Here is a 22,183-nt window from a genome sequence, read left to right on the forward strand (position 1 = left end):
AATCTTAATTAGTACACCAATAAAATTAAGTTTAAAATAGGACTTAAAATACACTGCCACATTTTATAATTCCTTGTGTTTTTTTGTGACATAAAGCTTTATTACATTATGATTGTCATCACTAAAGGTGTAGGCGAACCCACAAAGACCTGACTAAAAGTGCGTTGCTGCATCACAGGCTTTGATAGAGGCCTTTAAAGATATAAAACACTAAGGCTTTGTCTTAAAGCTACAGGGCCTTCCACTGATGTAACAAAATGTGGTCATGTGATATAAATAACTATCTAATTCTAATAAAAAAAACATTTCCTCTCTGCATGATTAATACAATGAAGGAAATTTAATAAATACTATAGAGGAATTAGTAATTTGGCATCATTCACAGCTTTCCGCACTGTTGCCTAAATGGTTAGTTTAGTTTGTGTGTTATTGTAACAAATTGCCACAGTAGTGAGGTAGGTATTAATCTAAAGTTTCTCCCTGTTGTGTAACATTGTATCACCTTTACAAATGTAGTGTAAATAAATAAAGTAAATACATGGGGGAAAAGTGGAACACTGTAAAAAATGATCAAGGTGCTTCAACTTAAAAACTTAAGTTCAATTGCTGCCTTAAAAATGTGAGTAAACTCAACTTTAAGAAAAGCTTTGTTTCAACTCATGTTGTTACATTATACAATTTGTTTGATTAATGATCTTTTTTTTTTTTTACTTAATACTGTGAGTTAAAACAACTATATATATTACATCTGCGATGGACTGGCGACCTGTCCAGGGTGTACCCTTTCGCCTGATGTCAGCTGGGATTGGTTCCAGCCCCCCGTGACCCTGTACACAGGATAAGCGGTTGACGATGGATGGATGGATGGGTGGATGGATATATATTAAATTGTCCATTCAGGGAAAGTTGCTTTCTCTTGTCAAACAAACATACAATTAAACACCCTTTCAACTCACATTTTTAAGTTAAGATAACTAAATATAAGACATTGCAAGTTAGTTAAACTTGGAAATGCAAGTTCACCTGCTGTCTTGAAAATGCAAGTTAACTTAAAGGTTCAGTTTGTAAGATCTAGTGGCATCTAGTGGTGAGGGTTGTGAATTGTAACACTCTATCCAGCCTACCACTGCCCCCTAACCTTTCAAAGAGGGTAAGACAGCTACGGTGTCTGACACAGCACAAAAGAGGTCTCTTCTGAGACAGAGAGTGGCCAGTCAAGAAATGAGATTCCTTTAGGTATATTTATTAAAATTATCTTTACTTAATTATTCAATAAAACCATATAATACTGCGACTTTGCCACTGACAGATAACATGGAAAATGTAAGCCAAGAGTGTGAAACACTGTCACTGTTTCTGGGCCACAGTCCATTATAAACCACATATTAAATAAAGTTTATACAGACATTGAGAAGGGAAACACATTAATTCTCTCAGTGAGTTTGGACCATGGCCAAACTGCCCGGCAACAATAATATCTGGCCCACTGCCAGATTATGGTGCTTTAACAGAGGCAAAAAATATAAATAAATAAATTGCATTTCTGTCAGTAGATCCTCAGAAATATTATACACTGAACCTTTAACGTGAAGATTGCCTTTGTTTGAGCTCATAAATTCAAGTTCATAAAGCTGATATAACTACAGTGTTTTAGTGGTCTTAACGTTGTTTTTATAGTTAAATGAACTTTTTATAACTTCAACTTCATACTTTAAGTTATTATAACTCATAGTTTAAAGTTAAAAAAACATAACCAACTTATAAGTTGGTTATGTTGTTTTAAGTAATATTATAATATTATAACATAAGTATAATAATATTTTAATATAAATAATTATAATAATATACAGTAATATTATAATATAAGTAATATTATAATATTACTTTCCATTTCAAGTTAAGGGATTTAAATTCCAAATTTGTTTCAGTTTAAATGTATAAAGGGCCTTGTAGACAGACCACGACAAAAGCACCGCTGCGCTATTATCTTGAACGGCTTGCGATACGGCAGGGCAGTTTATTGGTGCGTCGAGCAACGCACCACTCAAGCTCCCGTGCACAGTGCAGTCAAAGTTCAAAATAACAGCAGATATCACCTCCTTTCTGAAAGGGCCTTAAGGCCGTTGTCAGGCGCCGCCTCCACCAGTAGCACTAGTCTTGTTTACCACAGAAGTGTCTATATTTTGGTTGGAATTTGAATATATGACTTATATGACTAATTATACACTGCAGTGTATAATTAGTAGGGATAAGCAAGTACACCACTATCTGTATCTGTATTTGTTCAACAAAGTTTCTGTATCCATAATCAGAATGGGTGGGACTTAATCTAGAAGTGGGCGGGACTAACTGGAAATTATTTAAGCCTGAAATTGGTATCAGAAGTTGCTATATTTATTAGAAAACTATTTACAGAACAGCCTCAGAATTGAGCTTCAGAGCAATGTTTTTGATCACAATAGTAATTGATAAAAAAAAAAGGTTCCTATTATTACTATTTATAACAAAACAGATACTGACACATTTTACTCTGATGATACTCATAAAAAGTATCTGTACCGAATACTCGTTTCAGCCGTGTACTCGCTAAACCCTAATAATTATTTGATTATGTACATGTTTCTCTCAAACTCAAAAGCACCTAGGCAATTTTTTTTCTCTAGCTCCCATCCCCACACACTCACCTTTTTTTCAACTTTATATGCAAGTTCAATCAACACGACAAAGTCAACACAATGAATTAATGCAAGTTTAACTTTATAAAACTCATACAGTTGAGTTCAAACTCCAAAACTTGTCAGAGCTATCTGAGTTGAAAAGAAGAAGTAAGTTGACAAATTAAATGGGTCTATGATTTTTTTTCAGGGAATTGAGGTCACAGAGGTGGAGGTTAGGGAAATATATTTTCATTCTGTGTGTCAGGCTTGACATATTTGTTTTGGGTTTTTTTTACTTTTACGAGTTTGTTTTATACCACAGAATCATAAAATGTGAAGAGATGGAAACAACATAGGACAAAAGCGGAGTAGTGTTGTGTCATTAAAACATTCAAACACAGCCACGTAGCAACGTTAGCGTTAGCCCTGTAAACAGCTAACAGCTGATCCAGGTCCGCCAGAGAAGAGAACGCAACATAACTATACCCTGTTGTTTCACAGCTCGTGACTGGTGAACAACCTGGCCGTGTTTGAGAGCGATGTGCTCATGTGTGTTTCTCTGTCTGCAGAATCAGGACCTGATGTGGCCCATTCTGCGTCCAGAACTGCCAAACTGCTGCGTTTATATGTGTTTATTACTCTGTTCCTCTGTCTGTGCTGGAGTTATTTTAGAACTTGGTGGCTTGATCCAGATTATTATTAAATTGGTTGAAAAGTGTTTTTATTCATGTAGTGTATCAAGCTTATTACTTCAATATATTTGCTGCAAATCTGATATTAATATTTTACTCATGAATAGGGACGTTAGGCTACTGTATGAATGAGCACTTTAGAGATAATGATAGTAATTAAATTTTTACATTTAAATTTATTCATTTGGCAGATGCTTTTATCCAAAGCGACTTACATATGAGGAACAACATACAAGCATCAACAGAGCATCAAATACAGATCTACAACTGACAATACATACTAGTAAGAGCAGCAATAAATACTAGTAAGAGCTCATAGTACATATCACATCAATGGGGTAAACACATAAGCATTTATATGGCTGGTCTGGTTGTATACTCGGGAAAGATTATGAAAATGGAAGGATTTAGGCGGAGTAGTGGATTGCATAGACATATTTCTGTGGTTTTTACATGGTTTGAATTTGGTTGTGGGCCCAGGGGGATTTATATAATGATGATATACAGTAATCAAGAGGTGAATTTGTGCATTATACTTTGTCAAATAAAGCAAGCCAGGCAGCCTTCTGTGTCTGAGAACAAGACCCTTACGATACATAAACAAACGACATTAGACTACTTAAAAGTACAATTTATACTCAGGACTGGATTAAAAGTGAGGCAAAGTGTGGCAGTTGCCCAAGGAACCTAGAGCCACAGGAGCCCCAGATCACTTGGGCTGTCTATGCGCCAATTCATTTGCAGTATCTCTAACATTTCTTTTTGTAATTTGCATTACCAAAGCACAATCAAAAACTTAAGATGTATGGGCCCTAATGTGGTCGCGTAGGCTCTAGGGCTCTGTGAAACAAAGAATCTAGCGTTAATGCCTTTAATATTTCAGTTGACATATTTACATGGTGCATATCCTTAAACACATTTGGGTTTAATCAAATCAAATTTATCGTCAACCGCTTGCTGCGTACAGGGTCGAGGGGAAATCAAATTGATTTCATCTTCTTTTTTTCAAAGTGCAACACCGCATTAATACGCAGGGCGGCAGTAAAGAGCCATGTTTCCTATGATGTCTCTTATTGAGTGGATGTGCGACCGAAGTCTACATTAAAACACTGCTTGGCTCTTATACATTACATCAGGATTTGAGGGAAGTGTTTGGGAAGTAGGCTACTGTGGGTGAATTCCCAGGCTTGAGTGTAGCGTCACTCCTGCCCTGCTCTCTCTGCTTGATGCAGCGATGATGAGGGGCGGTCGTCTGCAGCTATTATGCCTCTTGTCGTCACAGCAGCAGTCTTTTATCAACAGTGTGGAACACAGCCCCGCGGCTCTCAATGTGAGCAACCTACTCGGGATATAACGCGGTAACACGATGGCTACGGAAAACTTGGAATTGAACGGTGTTGCTGACCGAAACGGCGAGCCCGAGGTAAGACAGCGACGCCTGCTACAAGGGACAGCATAGTTTATTGTTCAGTCACCACTAATCCTGCTCTGTGAAGGGTAACAAATCCCCACAGACTCAGTTCCCAGCAGGGCTGGACTGGGACAAAAAATCGGCATTGTTGGCCCAGGCGGCACACCAAAATCGGTCTGACATCCCTCACCAATACACCATCCTTGCCCTCAAGGGGTTATATTAGGGGTTTGACAAAACTCTCATGAGACTTACTGCACAATAGTGGGGCCATGACAACAAGACAGCAATTTTAATATATTTTATATTTTTATAGGCTTAGTATTTGGGGAAAAAATGTATTGATGAAATAGTTGATAGGGGGGTCTGGGGGTACTCTGGGGGTAAGATTTTAAACATTAAATACTTAATTTCCTGTATTCTGGAGACATACTTGTATCAACCCTCAAAAACAGCTACCTTGTTATGCCACTTGTCAGAGCTACATTTTAATTCATTAATTATGATTTTTACAATTACTACTGATAATAATTTAAGAGGGCGGTCTGGGGGTCCTCCCCCTGAAAAATTTGGGCTTTAAACACTTAATTTCCTGCATTCTGAATGCACCTGAATTTTTCTGCACCAATTCATAGAGGAAATGTCTTTATTTATATAAAAGGAAACACAAAATTTAGGTGACAATTCTAAAAATAAAAATATAGTGTAATATAGTGCTATAAGGCTATCAGGCATTCTGTATTGCTTTCAGATATGTTTCTCCTGTTTGTTTTTTTCATTCATTTAATTCAGTTAATATCCCCTGCACCTTAATAGTTCCTATGTTTCAGCAGCTTTTCTGCTCATGTTCAAAACTTTCTGCACATGAAAAATCTCTCCCACATATCTGAGTTCTCTGACATTTGCAGAATAACAATTTCAGATATAATACTAGGAGCTATAATGAAAATGAAGTCATTCTATTTTAATAAAATCTACCTGCCCCACTGCTATGCATTACCCTGAGTTATTGCTCTGCTGATAGGGTAGTAGGCTGCTACCAACTTTAGACCGTCTGACAGACACAGAGCCCATCTGGACCGTACTGGATGAGACGAGCTCACCGCTCTTCATCAGAGGTAGAAAACCGAGATACTTGTGATCAGACAGAAATATCACCACACATCCACACACATGTTCACTTCAGCACCTCTGATAAAGTGCAGCTCACGGCCGCTTCAGAGGGAATTAAGCATCCTGGAGCAGAGAGACAGTCAAACAGAGCAAAGTATCTCTGAGCGAGGAGGACAGAGACAGCAAAGAGAGCGACAGGTGTCTGTGTCACGGTCAGGTGCACTCTTAAAAAACCCAAAATGGGTTATTTTTGTAACCAAGCGCTGGGTCGGTCCATATTTTACTTGTTAACCCAGCCAGGTTGGTTTTTTGGTTTGACCCAGCATGTTGGGTTATGCTTTGTACCCAAAAATTGGGTTGACCCTACCCAAAACTGGGTTGAAAAAATACAACCCAAATTCTGGGTTATCAGTATCACCATGGTTTAAAATTACATAATTTATTTTGGTTGAGTTCTGCATCAAGAAATGTATCGATAATAAATTATGAAAAACAAAATGTCAAGTTAACAAATACATTCCTTATTAAACATTTTTTTATCCTTAATAGATATAATACCAAGTGCAATTATCGCTAGTAAAACATTTTGGGGCAAATACATTACACATAAACACAAGTTTCTTTTCTTTTGGTATATATATGTAACCATCACAACAATTGGAACCACTGAACACACTTTGAAATCTTTTTCTTTTTGGTCAGTCAGCAAAATGTGATCATTACATCACAGCAAATTGGGCTCTCATTAATTTTATTGCATTTGATTCATTGCCTGGGATGCCAAAGATAACTGTCTGAATAAACTCCCAAACCTGTGCACATGTTTTTGGGTAGCTAAGATCAAAAACAAAAAATGCCTTGAAGGCTGTACCGTTTAGGACAACAAATGCTTGGGAACACTGTTGGTCCTCCCCCAGCATACGGACATACGGGTACTCCGTTGTTGGTCTTGTCAGGTAATCCACCATGTTAGTTCCAATCTAAAAAACAACACAAGATTCAGGTTATAAACTTCATGTCCCTAAATTTCTTTATAAAACTTACTTAAAAAGACCATATTTCCACATTACAATGTGAGCCTTATTTTATTCACATTGAGAAATAGTTAAATAAATTCATATTTTTATGTTTGAAGTTAGATTGTTTGTCAACAAGTTGAGCTCTCTGACACCGACACACTGGATAACACTGTGATGCTAAGGACGTTGTGAAACGTATTAAACCTCTTCAGACAACCACTACGTGCTGAGTGACCAAAGAAGCCCAGCTGAGTCTCTCATTGTGCCTTAAAGCACACAATGGAGCAGAGCTCGCTAACGTTACCTGATTCTGTGCTGAGGAGAGCAGCTGCTATGGCTAGCTGCTGTTCCAGCACGCTGCAACGCCATTAGCTTGTTTACTTTCTGGTTAAGTAGCTTTCTGTTTAGATGCGAACACAACAGGGCTGTGGGACTTCGGTTGAAAAATGTGACGTCTGATCTAGAAGACTGTATTTTCCAAACTGGGCAACACAGTAAATAATACTTTGGAACAGGATATTAAAAAGGACTCCCAGGCTGGACATCCACGAAGGCCTTGCGAATCTCCAGGCTGCTGGGGCGGAACACTTTCTTCCCCACTTTGTAAAGGGCAGTTGGGAGCAGCACTGGCAGCAGCTGTAATGCTTCGTCACCTTGTTTGTCTGTAAAATAAAAATATCTGTCAAATGTCTTTCAAATACAACAGTTACCACTGATTAAATAAATGTTAAGTGCAATGGTCTTGCTAATGCTCTCTAATCAACAACCATTTTTTAAAATGTAAATACCTGCTGGGAGTGAATCTATGTTGGTGAGAAGGTCAGCAGTCTTCTCCTTCCTAGCCATGCGAATTATCTTTGCAGAGAACATGGGGTTCCAGGTTTCAGTTAATTTTCCAGAAGACTCTGGGTGTAATACTGAGAAATCCTGAGAAATCTAAGTACAGGAGAAGACAAAGATGCAAAGGTGTAAGACACAAACAACAACTGATTGAGTAAAACTTAATGAAATGCAAGCTCACCATGCCCGGAGTGTCGACTAAACGAGGAAACTGCGCTCTGTGAATCTCCAGCATGTGTGGGCCAACCTAAGATGGCGGCCAGATGTTGTTTTTCAGCCACTCAGTCAACTGGAGTTATAGTTGGTTCTGTAACATGCAGGAAAATAGATAAATACTAACAAGCAGTGATATACTAGGACTAGCTTCAGGTAATAATGGAGACTATCAGATTGGAACAGTTGACTTTTCAAGTGCTGTCAGATAAAATTTTGTGATGAAATGGAAGGACATCTTGCTGTACCTGGTAAAATGATTTGGGTATCATGTGGCACTTGCTCTGTTGAATTTCCTCGCATACCGTGGTGAAGCCTTTTCCGGATATTGCGTAGGCGCTCCTCCAGAAATACTGTTGCTGGTTTATGTCTCCTCCCTGGGGAGAACACTGAAAATAATAACTTGTAGGATTTACTTGATAAAATCCTTGTAACAATTTGCACAAGTACTTTTTAAGTAAATTTTACTGCTCTACTATCAAGTACAACACACTTGCCAGTATCAAGTAAAATTTACTTATAACTAAACTAAACATCTGTAAGATACTAAATAAATGTTACTTAATTATATTGAACATGTAAGTTATATTTATTTAAACAAATTAAGTAAAGTCAATTAAATTTTTTCATATACAGAAACATCACTGTCACCAAAATATTAAGTAAATTTTATCTACCTGTACTATTTACTAGTATGAATTAAATAAGTAGACTTCATATTATTTTTCCTGATTGATAATTTAAATTACTTACTTGCATGATGTTATATTACTCACTATAATCATGTAAATGTTGCTCATTTTATTTTAATAAAGCTTACATTTTTGCTATGCATTTAATGTACTTCAGTACAAATCACACAATACAAAATTCAATTTAACTGTTTATTTTGTGAACAGTAAACACCAATTAGCATTCACATCTCTTGGACACCTGGAAACAAGTGTTTAAGGTGTATTCAATAAAACCATTTCTTATTTTGAATGACAGTCGTGTAGAATTGTTCTACTTCTACTCAACTCACAAAACTCATGTTGAAGAGGGGATGTAAAAGTTCACCAGCCGTAAATGAAACAGTGGTATCACTGGTACACCGCATGTATATTTCCACTGATCTCTTGGGAAAAAACGTACTACTGAATGCTGTTCTGTAAAACAATCCAACTGCCATTTACCAATACGAACTTATGAAAAATGAACTCAGTGTCACTGAAATGATCCAATCCTAGTTTACTGTATTTCCAAATGGTTTCTTTGACCTCAGAGAACATCATATAGAATCGCATATCACATGACAAAAACAAGAAAACTTTTAACAACCAATTCCTCCTCTTTGTTCTTTGTCAGTCAATATTGCAAATATTTGACAATATTACCTTGCTCTTAAATACAAAACCATTGCATCCAATATATATATTTTAAAATGGGGCTTTTCAAATAAAATAACTGTAAAACACTGTAAAACTGGAACAAAAAGGCAACTGCAACATTCAAACCAGACTATGTACTTGTGCATGTTGTGTGCGCAATTAAAACCGTAATGCATTAAAACAATTTAGAGTTTAGTTTAGATATAGAATGTTAACCTTTTCTTTGTTTTATCTGTCATAAACATCAATAATAGACATATAGGATGCCTTAGTTAACAGAAAATGGCAAACATTACAGACAGGGAAAAGTTCACCTCAAAGGCAAGGTGCCACATATTGACCTTTCTCTACAAAAGGTGAGAGCAAGGTATCATTTTAAGTGCATTATATACTGTTGGAACCACGTGTTTAGAATGAATACTGATATTCACATTGGCAAATTATCATTCCACAGTGATTATTTTTGCATTAACCCAAATTAAAAAGAGAAATAATGTTTTCAAAGTCCTGGTCAAATCTGGCCACATCCAACAGTCTTTTGGAGAGTCAAAGCTGGAGATGGATGCTGCAAGTCTTTGTGTGGACATTTAAAACCAAGTTGTTGTGTGAGAGCAGAGGGTCCAATGCAGGTGACGGTGTCTTTTTAAATTGTTACAATCCTTTGCAAGATGGAGAAGTGAGTGAAGATGTACCATCCCTGGTCTAACACTTGCTATTGCAATAGCATTCAAGACAGCAACTGCTGCTTAAAAGCTTGTAGTTTTGGGGACAGCTTAATCCCATCCAGTTCTAGGGAAAGTTTCTGAAACACCGCCAAATTGTAGTGCAATGTTGCCCCAGTGTTGGGGGGGTATGCCAGATTGAGGGCATAAATCACTCCCGTGACGAGCATGCAAGCTTTAGAAGCACTGCAGCATCCAGACAACATCTCCTTGCATTCAAGAAGGATGGATACATCCACTGTATCTTCTCCATCAGCACCATGGACGACCAGGATCTTGAGGATGTGTTGAGTGGCATCACTCCGGTTGTCCTCCTGTAAACAATTTATGAAAAAAATAAATACAAAATTTATGTTGAGGAAAAAAACAATAATAAAACAAGTACTTGAAAGTTATTTACGGAGCAGAATGAACATGTGCTAAAAATACACAGATTGGCTCAATTTAACATACATATTTAACATAAGATGAGCTATTCTACATAAAAACCTTATAAAAATTAAAACCACAAGAGCAATAGTGCAAACTAATAGCAAAATTAAAGGTGGACTCTTAAACATTACATTTATTCATTTAGCTGACGCTTTTATCCAAAGCAACTTACAATTGCTATACATGTCAGAGGTCACACACCTCTGGAGGAACTAGGGGTTAAGTGTCTTTCTCAGGGACACAATGGTGGATGTCTCACAGTGGGAATTGAACCAAGATCTCCCAGACCAAAGGCAAGCATCTTATCTATACGCCATCATAAACAACAGATCTCTCTCTTCTAAAGGTGTACTAGTAAATTAACTAATATAAGATTATGATATTGATTTATTTTGTCTTACTGAAACCTGGCTGGGTGATGGAGAATATGTTAGCCTAAATGAATCCACCCCTCCCAGTCATATTAATACTCACATTCCTCGAGGCACAGGCTGAGGAGGTGGAGTTGCAGCTATCTTTGACTCTAGCCTACTAATCAGCTCTAAACCTAAACTAAACTATAACTCATTTGAAAGCCTTGTTCTTAGTCTTTCGCACTCAAGTTGGAAATCACTGCAACCAATTCTTTTCGTTATAGTGTACCGAGCACCTGGTCCGTACTCTGAATTCTTATCTGAATTTGCAGAGTTTTTGTCAACTTTAGTCCTTAAAACGGACAAAGTTATTATTGTAGGGGATTATTCATGTGGACGTTGAGAATGACAGCTTCAGTACTGCGTTTATCTCTCTGTTAGATTCGATTGGCTTCTCTCAGAGTGTTCATGAACCGACTCACTGTTTTAACCACACCCTCGACCTTGTTTTGGTATATGGTATTGAAATTGAACATTTAATAGTGTCCCCACAGAATCCCTCTTTGTCCGACCACTGTTTGATAACTTTTGAGTTTGTATTGCTGAGCTACACACCATTGGGCAAAAATTTCTATACAAAATGTCTGTCTGATAGTGTTGTAGCTAAATTTAAGGATGCAATTCCATCAGCTCTAAATTCATTATCAAGTCACAAAATAAAAGAGGACTCCTATGCTAATTTCAGTCCCTCCCAAATCGATCATCTTGTTGATAGTGCTGCAGGCTCGCTGCGGATGACACTCGACTCTGTAGCCCCTCTAAAAAAGAAAATAATAAAACAAAGACGGTTAGCTCCATGTTATAATACTGAAACTCGCAAATTAAAGCAAATATCGTGGAAACTTGAGAGGAATTGGCGTTCCACCAAACTTCTCGTTTAATTTGGCAAGATACTCTTAAAACTTATAGGAAGGCCCTCCGTAATGCCAGAGCAGCGTACTACTCGTCATTAATAGAGGAAAATAGGAACAACCCCAGGTTTCTTTTCAGCACTGTAGCCAGGCTGACAGAGAGTCACAGCTCTATTGAGCCAAGTATTCCCATAGCTCTCAGTAGTTACAACTTCTTGAGCTTCTTTAATGATAAAATTCTAACTATTAGAAACAAAATTCACCAAGATCTGCCCTCAACTGGCACCAACTTATCTCTAAACTCAGGAACCTTAGAAACAGCTGTAAAACCAGATATATGTTTAGACTGCTTTGCTTCCCTCAATCTTTACCAACTAACTTCAATAATTTCTTCATCTAAACCAGAGGTCACTAATAGGCGGACCGCGGTCCGGATCCGGACCCAGCCGCCGTCCTCTCCGGACCGCCGACCTACAGCCCATTTATTATTGAGACTTACTACCTCGTGACGGAGCGTTTCTATTTTAACCCGCGCAGCTTTTCTAGCATTTACTGTACTGGTTTAGAGGACCAGGAAACTCACAGACCAATCGCATGTGCTCCAATCGTCTCATGTGACGCTGCTCAGCCAATCAAATCTGTGCATACCGATGCTTGCGAGTCGAGTCCGCAAGATTCACCAGAGATGTTTTGGAAACACACCCGAATTGAGGAGACGAAAGATAAAAGAGATTTCACATGACTTTTAATCAAGAATGTACAGATTTTACATGTACATTCCTCCCACGGGCATTTCAAAACCAGAATATCTCATAGATCTCCAATATGCTAGCTGGAGCTCACATTTCTCACTGAACAACAGAAAGTAGGAAAGTGGTAGCTCTAAGAGGAAATGAAAGAAGAGGAGGCATTACAGCTGTTCATTTGTTATGATGTGTTGAGTGTTTATTATAAAATTGGTTAAGACTACACTTCATCACTTCAAGCTACACTTTTTATTACATTTTTTCTAAAAATTAGGCACTTTAGTTTACTTAAATTTAGAATTTATTATTTGAATAGTTATTATTTATTATCCCTCCAGTTTGATGTGAAAACTGACTGAAATATTTTTTGATTTGACAGTCTGTTGTTGACTAAAAACATGTGTTGATACAACTATAGGTTATAGTACTGAATGATAACGCAAGTTCGTCGTTTTGATGTTCCGGACCTTTGCTTCAGGAAATTTTCTCTAACTAGACCTCTTTGAAATCTAATTGAATACCCCTGATCTAAACCATCAACCTGCCTCTTAGACCCCATCCCGACTAGGTTGCTTAAAGATGTTTTACTCTTAGTCAGCACTTCTATACTAGATATGATCAATCTGTCTTTATCAACAGGCTATGTACCACAGTACTTTAAAGTTGCTGTAATTAAACCTCTTCTGAAAAAGCCCAAACTTGATCCGGATGTTTTAGCCAACTATAGACCTATATCTAACCTTCCATTTCTCTAAGGTTCTGGAGAAAGCAGTTTCTAAACAGCTGTGTAACTTTCTACAGAGCAATAGTTTATTTGAGGATTTTCAGTCAGGATTTAGAGCTCATCATAGCATAGAGACAGCACTGGTGAAAATTACTAATGACCTCCTCATTGCATCAGACAAAGGACTTGTCTCTGTACTGGTTTTATTAGATCTTAGTGCTGCATTTGATACCATTGACCATCAGATTCTATTGCAGAGACTGGAATATTTCATTGGCATTAAAGGAACCGCTCTAAGCTGGTTTAAGTCCTATTTATCAGATCGATTTCAGTTTGTACATGTTAACGATGAGTCCTCCATGCACGCCAAAGTTAGTCATGGAGTTCCACAAGGATCTGTCCTCGGACCAATCCTCTTCACTTTATATATGCTTCCTTTAGGCAATATTATCAGGAAATATTCCATAAACTTTCATTGTTATGCAGATGATACTCAGTTATATCCATCGATCAAGCCAGACGAAACTCATCAGTTAGCTAAACTTCAAATGTGCCCTCAGGATGTTAAAACCTGGATGACCTGTAATTTTCTAATGTTAAACTCAGATAAAACTGAAGTTATTATTCTGGGGCCTAAGCACCTCTGTGATGCATTATCTAAAGATATAGTTTCCCTTGATGGTATCGCCCTGGCCTCCAGCACCACTGTGAGGAATCTTGGAGTTATCTTTGATCATGACAAGTCTCACATTAAGCAAATTTCAAGGACCGCCTTTTTTCACCTACGTAATATTGCGAAAATCAGGAACATCCTGTTTAAAAATGATGCAGAAAAACTAGTCCATGCATTTGCTACTTCTAGGCTGGATTACTGCAATTCCTTATTATCAGGCTGCTCGAAAAAGTCCATTAAGACTCTTCAGCTGATCCAGAATGCTGCAGCACGTGTTCTGACAGGAACCAGGAAAAGAGATCACATTTCTCCTGTTTTAGCTTCTTTGCATTGGCTTCCAGTAAAGTCCAGAATAGAATTTAAAATCATTCTTCTTACCTACAAAGCTCTTAATGGTCAGGCACCATCTTATCTTAAAGAGCTCATAGTACCTTACTACCCCACCAGAGCACTGCGCTCCCAGAATGCAGGGTTACTTGTGGTTCCTAGAGTCTCCAAAAGTAGACTCAGTTTGGGTTCAGGAGGCAGACACCATCTCCACATTTAAGAGTAGGCTTAAGACTTTCCTCTTTGATAAAGCTTATAGTTAGGGCTGGCTCAGGTGAGTCCTGAAGCATCCCTTAGTTATGCTGCTATAGGCCTAGACTGCCGGGGGATTTCCTATGATGCACTGAGCTCCTCTCTCCTCTACTTTCTCTCCCTCTGTATGCAACCTCATCCCATTATTGCATGTTACTAACACAATTTCTCCCCTTTCCAGTAGTCTTGTGCTTTCTCGTCCCTCTCCTCTCTCCTCCTATCACTTCCTGCAGGTTTTCTGGCTCTGGATCTGTGGAGTCTGGATCTGTGGCTGCGGGTCACCTGCTGCCCCCGTGTTCCTCCTCGACACCCTCTGCCGCAACGACTATTGTTACTAGTCCTATTATTATTATTATTATTGTTATTATAATCATTAACATTACGATTGTTATCATTAACACTACTATAAATATCTACCATTTTTCATTTAGTCTATAGCAACATCACCTTTACTGTCTGTACCTCTGTGTGTGTATATTGTGTAGGCTGCCTCTCTCCCCTCTCTCTCCTTCCAGCCCTCTCTTTTTCTCTCTGTTCCTCTCTTGCCCTCTCTCTCTCGCTCTCTCTCCTTCATCCCCAACCGGTTGAGGCAGATGGCCGCCCACCCTGAGCCATGGTTCTGCTCGAGGTTTCTGCCTCTTAAAAGGAAGTTTTTCCTTGCCTCTGTCGCCTAGTTCTTGCTCTGGGTGGGAATTGTTGGGCTTCTGTAAATAACATCATAGAGTACGGTCTAGACCTGCTCTTTTATGAAAAGCGCTGTGAGATAACTGTTGTTGTGATTTTCAGCTTCGTTCTCACGACACCTCTCTTGGCCTTCATCTGAGCAATCATTTTTGTCCTTAGACCTACTGTCCACCGTCCAGCCTGTCCAAACAGTAAGTTCACCCTGTAATAAACAGACAATTTATGATATTAATACAAGGATTTAATACATTTTGCCACAATTTTAAATTACATTACACAGTGAAAAAAATAGTATTAAGTAACAAAAAAATTTGAAAATGCAAAAAAAAGATTTCCACTCAGTGAAAAAGACCATTGTTGTTATAATCACTCCTTCCAACATGCCCTCAATTTACACTACACTAGCTGCCCTTAATTTACACTACACTTCACTAGCTGGCTAGCAGGTTGCATTTTTAAGTCAAAACACAGTGGAATCATACTTTTTACCATAGAACCCAGTTCGAATTTGGTAGCAATACCACAATACAAAGATGTCTTACACATTTTTCTAAAAGAATGGCTAGACGTTTCTAAAATAGGCAATTTGCAGACTCCATAACAATGCTTGGTATGGTATACAATTAAACTTGTCAGAACGAGTGCTTGAAACTGAAAAATGTAATTTAAAAAACAATATTACACTTGTCGCATGGCTAAATTAGTTATGAATTGTAATAAATTTATGAGAATTAATACCCAATTATGAATTTTAATATTCATAAAATCAAAAAAATATTCCTCGTTTCAGGGCACCACCGGAGTTGTTATAATCTAGAGTCTCCGGACCTCTAGGTAGCTTTTAATAATTATACAATTATTACTAGTGATCAGTTAGGTAATAATCGCTAATAATTATCTTAAATCAATCAGTCAGTCTCATATCTAAAGGGTCAATTCTCTTGGCAGGGACGTGGAAATAGGCAACACACACAGTTTCCTGATTACAGTGAATTTATTAATAACTAGATAAGTATTATAACTAGTTAACTAAAGCGATATAAACGGGTGGTTAAATACAGGGAAAATAAACAATGGCTGAACAATGAGCAATGGAGGTTTGATTGAATTTGATTGAATATTAACATTACGGGACATCTCTGACTACAGAATGTTTGTTAGGTCTTACGGCTTGTCGACGGCCTGCTGTGGCCTGTTGCACGGGTCCCACGCTAGCTGCCCGATCCTGGCTTTTTGCTAGGGATTCTCCGGGGTTCTCCGTGTCTGAAGAAAACGCCGTCCTCCGTCTGGCAATTCAGCTGTTATCAGGTTTCCATCGTTGCCGCTGGCGAGACCACGTGGCTTGGTCTGACCTCGGTGAAGTTGGCTCGACGAAAAAGCTTAAAATGGAACTTGGTCGTTCCTGAATTAGTCCAGTGTAACTTAACGTACTGATAACTTTAACAAAACAAAAGAAAGAAAGAAAATAAAACAAACTGAGGGGCAGATCGATGTCGCGGCACTTCGCGTGTGTAGCTTCAAGCGAACAAAGGCCTATTGCGCTGGCCGACCTCTTAGGCGTTGCCTGGCGAGGCACGCCGGACGCATGCCGAAGCGTCCAGAGAGCAGAGTGGAAGACCAGGGCACGAGGGGAGGAGAAGAGCAGAGAGAGCGAGCGACCTCGCGTGTCGCTCTTTTGTTGCCTGGGGCGTGGTTCCCCAGAGGGCATTTCAGGTTTCCCGAGGGACTGCCTTTCTAAACTTAATGTCTAAAAGAAAAGAAATCTATTTGCGCGTATTATAATCAAATATTTTCCACAATCAAACCTCAATGGTCAAACGGTTGTACCGTTCTAAGTTAAGCATTTGGTAACAGGAAAACAATTGTCACATTATTGGTCAGGATAAGTGGGTGACATTTATACATTAACGGCATTTCGATGATGGTGTGTAATACTTATTTCGTCCACTTGAGGGAGCTCAGGTTACATGAGGAAAGCTTAGATTAATCCAAGACCATCTCTCCTTAGGAACTGGGGAATTTAGTTATTCAGCCTTAAATTCAAGCTGGCGATTAAGAGTATATTATGATATTTCTTTATCATCATTTCTAAAGGAATTTTGTGAGAAAGTATTGTGATCAAGCATTGATTACACATTAGATGAAGGAGTGTCTTGCTGAAAATAAAAACACTGCAAAAGTAACTTATTTAGATTCTTTTCCGCACTAATATCAGCAACAGATAGCAACAACATGGTAACATAACTACTCAAATAGAGGCAAACGTAATCAAGTAACTAAAAGATTTAATTAAACTTAATTAAATGCTTTGAGTTTTTGGAGACTGCAGCTTCCTGGGTTATGTCACACTTTGGTGAAAAAAGGAGTATCCCTTTGATGGGGTAATGAAACACAGAGCAAGGTCAGTTGCCACGGTTACATGTGTGGGAGGGGCAGTTTTGATAGGCTGTTCATGGAAATGCTAATCGCTGGTTAGTGTCCCTTTTGTCAGTTTAACAGTCAGGCACCGCTTTATCAGCTTCATAGATCAAAAAGGTGCCAGTTTTATGGTCAAGGATAGCACTTAGAGAAAGCAACTTTTCCACCCCCCTTCCGTTGGGGTCTCTTCAGCAGTCTGTTTATCTTTAACCCCCCTGCTCCTCTCTGGGAGAGGAAAAGAGGGATTTGGAGTAGCTCCAAATTTATTTAATAAAATGCACAAATCCACACCGTTGTCCCACTACACATTACTATTTATAACATTAGACACTTTTACAAGTTAAATGAAAGGGTCAGCTGTGCTGCAATACCAAACCACATTTTACCTGCCAAGCCAGCATGTTTAAAGCTGATCTGGTAACGTTACATTAACAACTTCCCCATTGAAACCGGTGTTACACCGGCAGCGTGAGCTTTCCTATCACCAGTTGAAATATTCTAAATGTTATAAATTATTCTTAGTAACTTTATATATTTTCTTAACGTTTAGTCATCAATATTTTATTACACTTAACGTTAGTAGAAAAAGCATTTCTTGAGATTCAGCAAAAATATGTGGTAACATAACATTAATGACCACATCTGATCTATGTACACAGCAACATGACGGCATGCCCGCCGCAGCACTGGGCACAACCCCGTAGGCTACATTTTCCGCAGTCCTGGACCGAAACTACATTTCTGGGACCCTTGTTTTCCGTGACCACTTAAGCTAGCTAGCTAACTTAACTTTACTGTTATATTATTATTAGCAGGATACCGCCTTACATTCAACATATCTCTCCCTCTAACGTTAGGTTACTCTTCAACTTACCAACTCATTGGCAACTTCCAAAACGTTACCTTTATTTTATGGAAATAAAATAAACAAAAGAGCATTTCAGCATAAGTTAACATTGGATAAGTTAACTTACACATCGACATTGTTTTTTCTAATCTGGTTGTTGTGTTGGCAGCCCGGCTGACGGTGAGTGTCCTGATTTTTTCTCCTTTTTATCAGTTTTCTGCTTTTTTCCTTTGTTTTCTGTTCTCTGCCTGCCTCCCTGTGTTTTCTCCCCTGTGTGCTCTCTCTGTCCCTCTGCTCTTGAGCCCAGCCAACTACCTGCACCTGCATCCCATCAGCCACCTCGTCAGCCTGCCACACCTGCCAATAATCACCTCATGACTGCCTGTATTTCAACCCCGGTTCTCCACACCACCCTCGCTTGATCGTCGTTGCTCCATACCCGGTGCCACTTCCGTGTTCAGGCTTCCATGTTTCTTGTTTTTTTTCTCCTCATTTACCCTGTGCCTTGTCGCTGTCTGTTTCCCTCCCAGGTACACTCACCCTCGTCCTCCGTTCGGCTGGGCTCATCCACTGGCCCACTCCTCCTCGGAATTCCCTCACGGCGTCCTCCCGGTTCCCCCGCCTCTCCTCGCTTCCTCGGCCCCTGTGTTCCCCGGCTCCCTGGCCCCCTGTCTCCTTGTTCCCCCGTGCCTGTGCTTCCCCGACGTCCTCCTCTCCCTCCACTCCAGTCCCTCTCTCCCTTTTTCCCTCAAACCTCCTTCCCTCAGAGTGCTGCATTTGGGTCCTCTCTGTCCACACACCACACCCTGTAACACTGGTAAAAACGTTAACATGGCAGCAGTCCCAGGGCGGGGCAAGCACTTCTTCTTCCTCCCTAGTAGATAATAAAATGACAGCATTGATAACAATGTAAAACAGAATAGCAATTACTTACGCCCAAGAAAAGTCAGTCATGAAGCACCCCCGTCTCAAACACCACAGATCAGTCACACCGGCCTGATGGCTCTTCTACAATACCGCTAAAATGAGCGGGTCATTTGTCCAAAGGCGCATGCGTGGATTCAAACATAAACAAGTAACACTGCTTACAATTTACTTAGTATTTTTAGGTCTTTCTGCATGTAAATATTTAAACATTTACTTAGGAAATTGCAGATTTCACTGAAACGTGATATTACAATGTAGAAATTATGACAGTTAATTTAATATATTTTACTATACGACAAAGTTCATTTTTTCAGTGAACCCTGCATCCTGAAGTTTAAAAAGTAAACAAAAAAAACATTAGGAACAGAACCAGCAGCAACCCTGAAATTAAGAGATGACAATAACTGTTACTTAATTTCATTGCCCCCACCCCTCAAAAAGGTTTTAGTGTGTTAGTTAGGGAAAAGGATCATTCGGATTCTATCAATTTTCAGCTCAATCGGCCATGAGCGTTGACTGAGTCTTAAATAGTTTCTCTGCCAGTGACATTTACAGTGCTGCACATGGTTAGATTTAGATGTTAGATTAGTTTGAGTTCTTATACTGACTTTGCTGCTTTAAACTTTAATGTTGCTGCTCTGGAAACAATATTTAGTTGTATTTAAAATATTCAATGCTAACCCTTTTCTGAATTTAAACCAACCAGGCAACTAATTTGTACACTTCAAGTTTATTTATTGCAAGTCATCTCTTTATTGCAATATTGACCACTGTTACTGCACATTTTCCTCATGTCATGCAGCCCTACCATCTGTTGACTATATTTGCAAGATGTTATAACCATCTGTCTACCTGCTTTTACCATCTGAGAAGTTTTTAAGTTCTGTGCATGTTATGTTTTATAGTAACAACAGTGACAACAGAGTGCTGTATATATACACCGTTAGGCATAGAAGCTGACTCCTGTGTGGGGGTTGTCACATTTGCTTTGTGTAGGTTCATGTGTGGGTAGTAACTGTACTTACATAGTCCGTGCCATGACAGTCCCTCAGACATGGAAATTCAGCCACTATGGATGACCCCAACATTATCTTCGTATCTGAAGTTGGACTTACAAATAGACATTTTTTAGTAGCGCTAGGCGATATGGCCAAAAATGTTATCACGATAAAAACATTTCACATCGTTTGATAATTATCACGATTTGTCAAATCATTATTACTTTCAAGTTTAAAGGCTGTTTTCTGCTCCTGAGTGAAAATTGAAGAAACCAGATGGTTAATTATGTGGTTAAACTTTTCTTTATGGTCAGAATGGGACAAACACTTGATGCCAAACAAGTCTGAGGTAGAACATTCAAAACAATTTTTTTACTACAATTAAGATTAGTTAACCTTTTTTTCAGGACTCTTTTTTTTTCAACAAAATAAACATTTTTATACAAATTAAGTGCTAATTTTTTTGTGATTCAAATTAATTAAAACCGAATATTTATTAATGATATATTGAACATTTATTATATTGATATTGAGGAAAATTATATTGCGATAATTATCATTATTGTTTTATTGCCCAGCCCTATTTTATAGTATAATTTTTATTAAAACAAAATTGGCAATATAAAGCTTTTTTAAACACAAATTTTGGTACCACACCTCAGGTCACATAGATCAGACAACATCAACTGAACCCAGAAGCGATTAACTTTAGGGCTGAACAATAATCAAAATTTAATTGATTAATAATGCAATTTTCAAATTGCAGGAGGTGATGTGTGTTGGTAAAATGTGTGTCAAAATACAATTTTAAATTAAATATTGCAGTGCTGCAGAGATATGTTTCATCTTGCATTCTAGAGACTTATGAAGCATCTTTATTTAAATCTGTACAATGTTTTTAAATTTGAATGTGACTAAAAATCATTCCCCTCAATATTTGTTCAGCCCTAGTTCACATCAGTAAAAAATTTGCTCCCATTAATATGCTTAATCTATGTATGAGAAGTACTTACTTCTCACCAAAGCTCTCCATCAGGTGGGAAACGAGTATCCAGACCATGGATCTTCTTTCATTAATGGAAATGTGATTGTTTTCTTCAAGAGTGCCAACCAAGCATTTCCCTTCAGGTGTTTTGTTGAGAATCCCAGAAATATTCTATGAAAATGATGGTATGATTCTGAATGATGATGGGAGTTAAAAAATATACAATACATGCATTTCAAAAGGCAGACTAGTGTGGAAAAATAGTGTTTTTCCCTACAGTCAAAGTGAAGCTAGGCTTGTCACATTCAATAAAAAAACAAAAACACAAATTATTGTTAACCATTCTCACAAAGAACAAGTTAACTTACGAATGTAACTCCTTGCTCTACAGAAATTCTGCGTTGCTCTGCAGGCAGTTCTGGGGTGGATGCGCAAACAGTAGTTTCAGGTTCAGGATGTGAATCCTTAAAGGTATATAAAGAAAAGATTTAGCATCAGGGTCAGATCTAGAAATGGTATGAATCGTTCATAAAATGTACCTGTTCAAATAATATCAATCACTATGGAATCACTAGTCTCGATTTAATTGAATGGAGGATTACCAAATGTATTTTGGATTTTCTATACACTACATAACTATTTGTGTGTATTAAAAGTACTTTTGTGGAGAGAATAATTTGTAAACAAATCTTAAAATACATATATTTTTTCAATTCTTCACATTCATTATTATCAAGACTCATCTGTTTCCATACATTCCATTCATTCAGTTTAATCGTTTTGGTTACTTACTTCACTGATAAAACTGGCACCTATCTCAACAAGAATATTAATTTTGAGAAATCATATCATTGAAAGTAGTTGCAAAA

General features: G+C 38.2%; 1 long non-coding RNA gene across 1 annotated transcript; it reads right to left on the reverse strand.

Moving 5' to 3' along the window:
• Nucleotides 1-8,731: 8,731 nt before the first annotated feature.
• LOC119885412 lies at nt 8,732-18,686 on the reverse strand. The gene is made up of 2 exons (XR_005441337.1): nt 18,532-18,686; nt 8,732-10,351 (listed from the first exon to the last, which is right to left on the reverse strand). It is a non-coding gene; the product is annotated as an uncharacterized LOC119885412 (long non-coding RNA).
• Nucleotides 18,687-22,183: the final 3,497 nt, after the last annotated feature.

The sequence above is a fragment of the Micropterus salmoides genome, unplaced genomic scaffold, assembly GCF_014851395.1.
Source record: "Micropterus salmoides isolate LMB-PRFRI ecotype aquatic unplaced genomic scaffold, ASM1485139v1 Ms_hic_scaffold_4, whole genome shotgun sequence".
Classification (NCBI taxonomy): domain Eukaryota; kingdom Metazoa; phylum Chordata; class Actinopteri; order Centrarchiformes; family Centrarchidae; genus Micropterus; species Micropterus salmoides.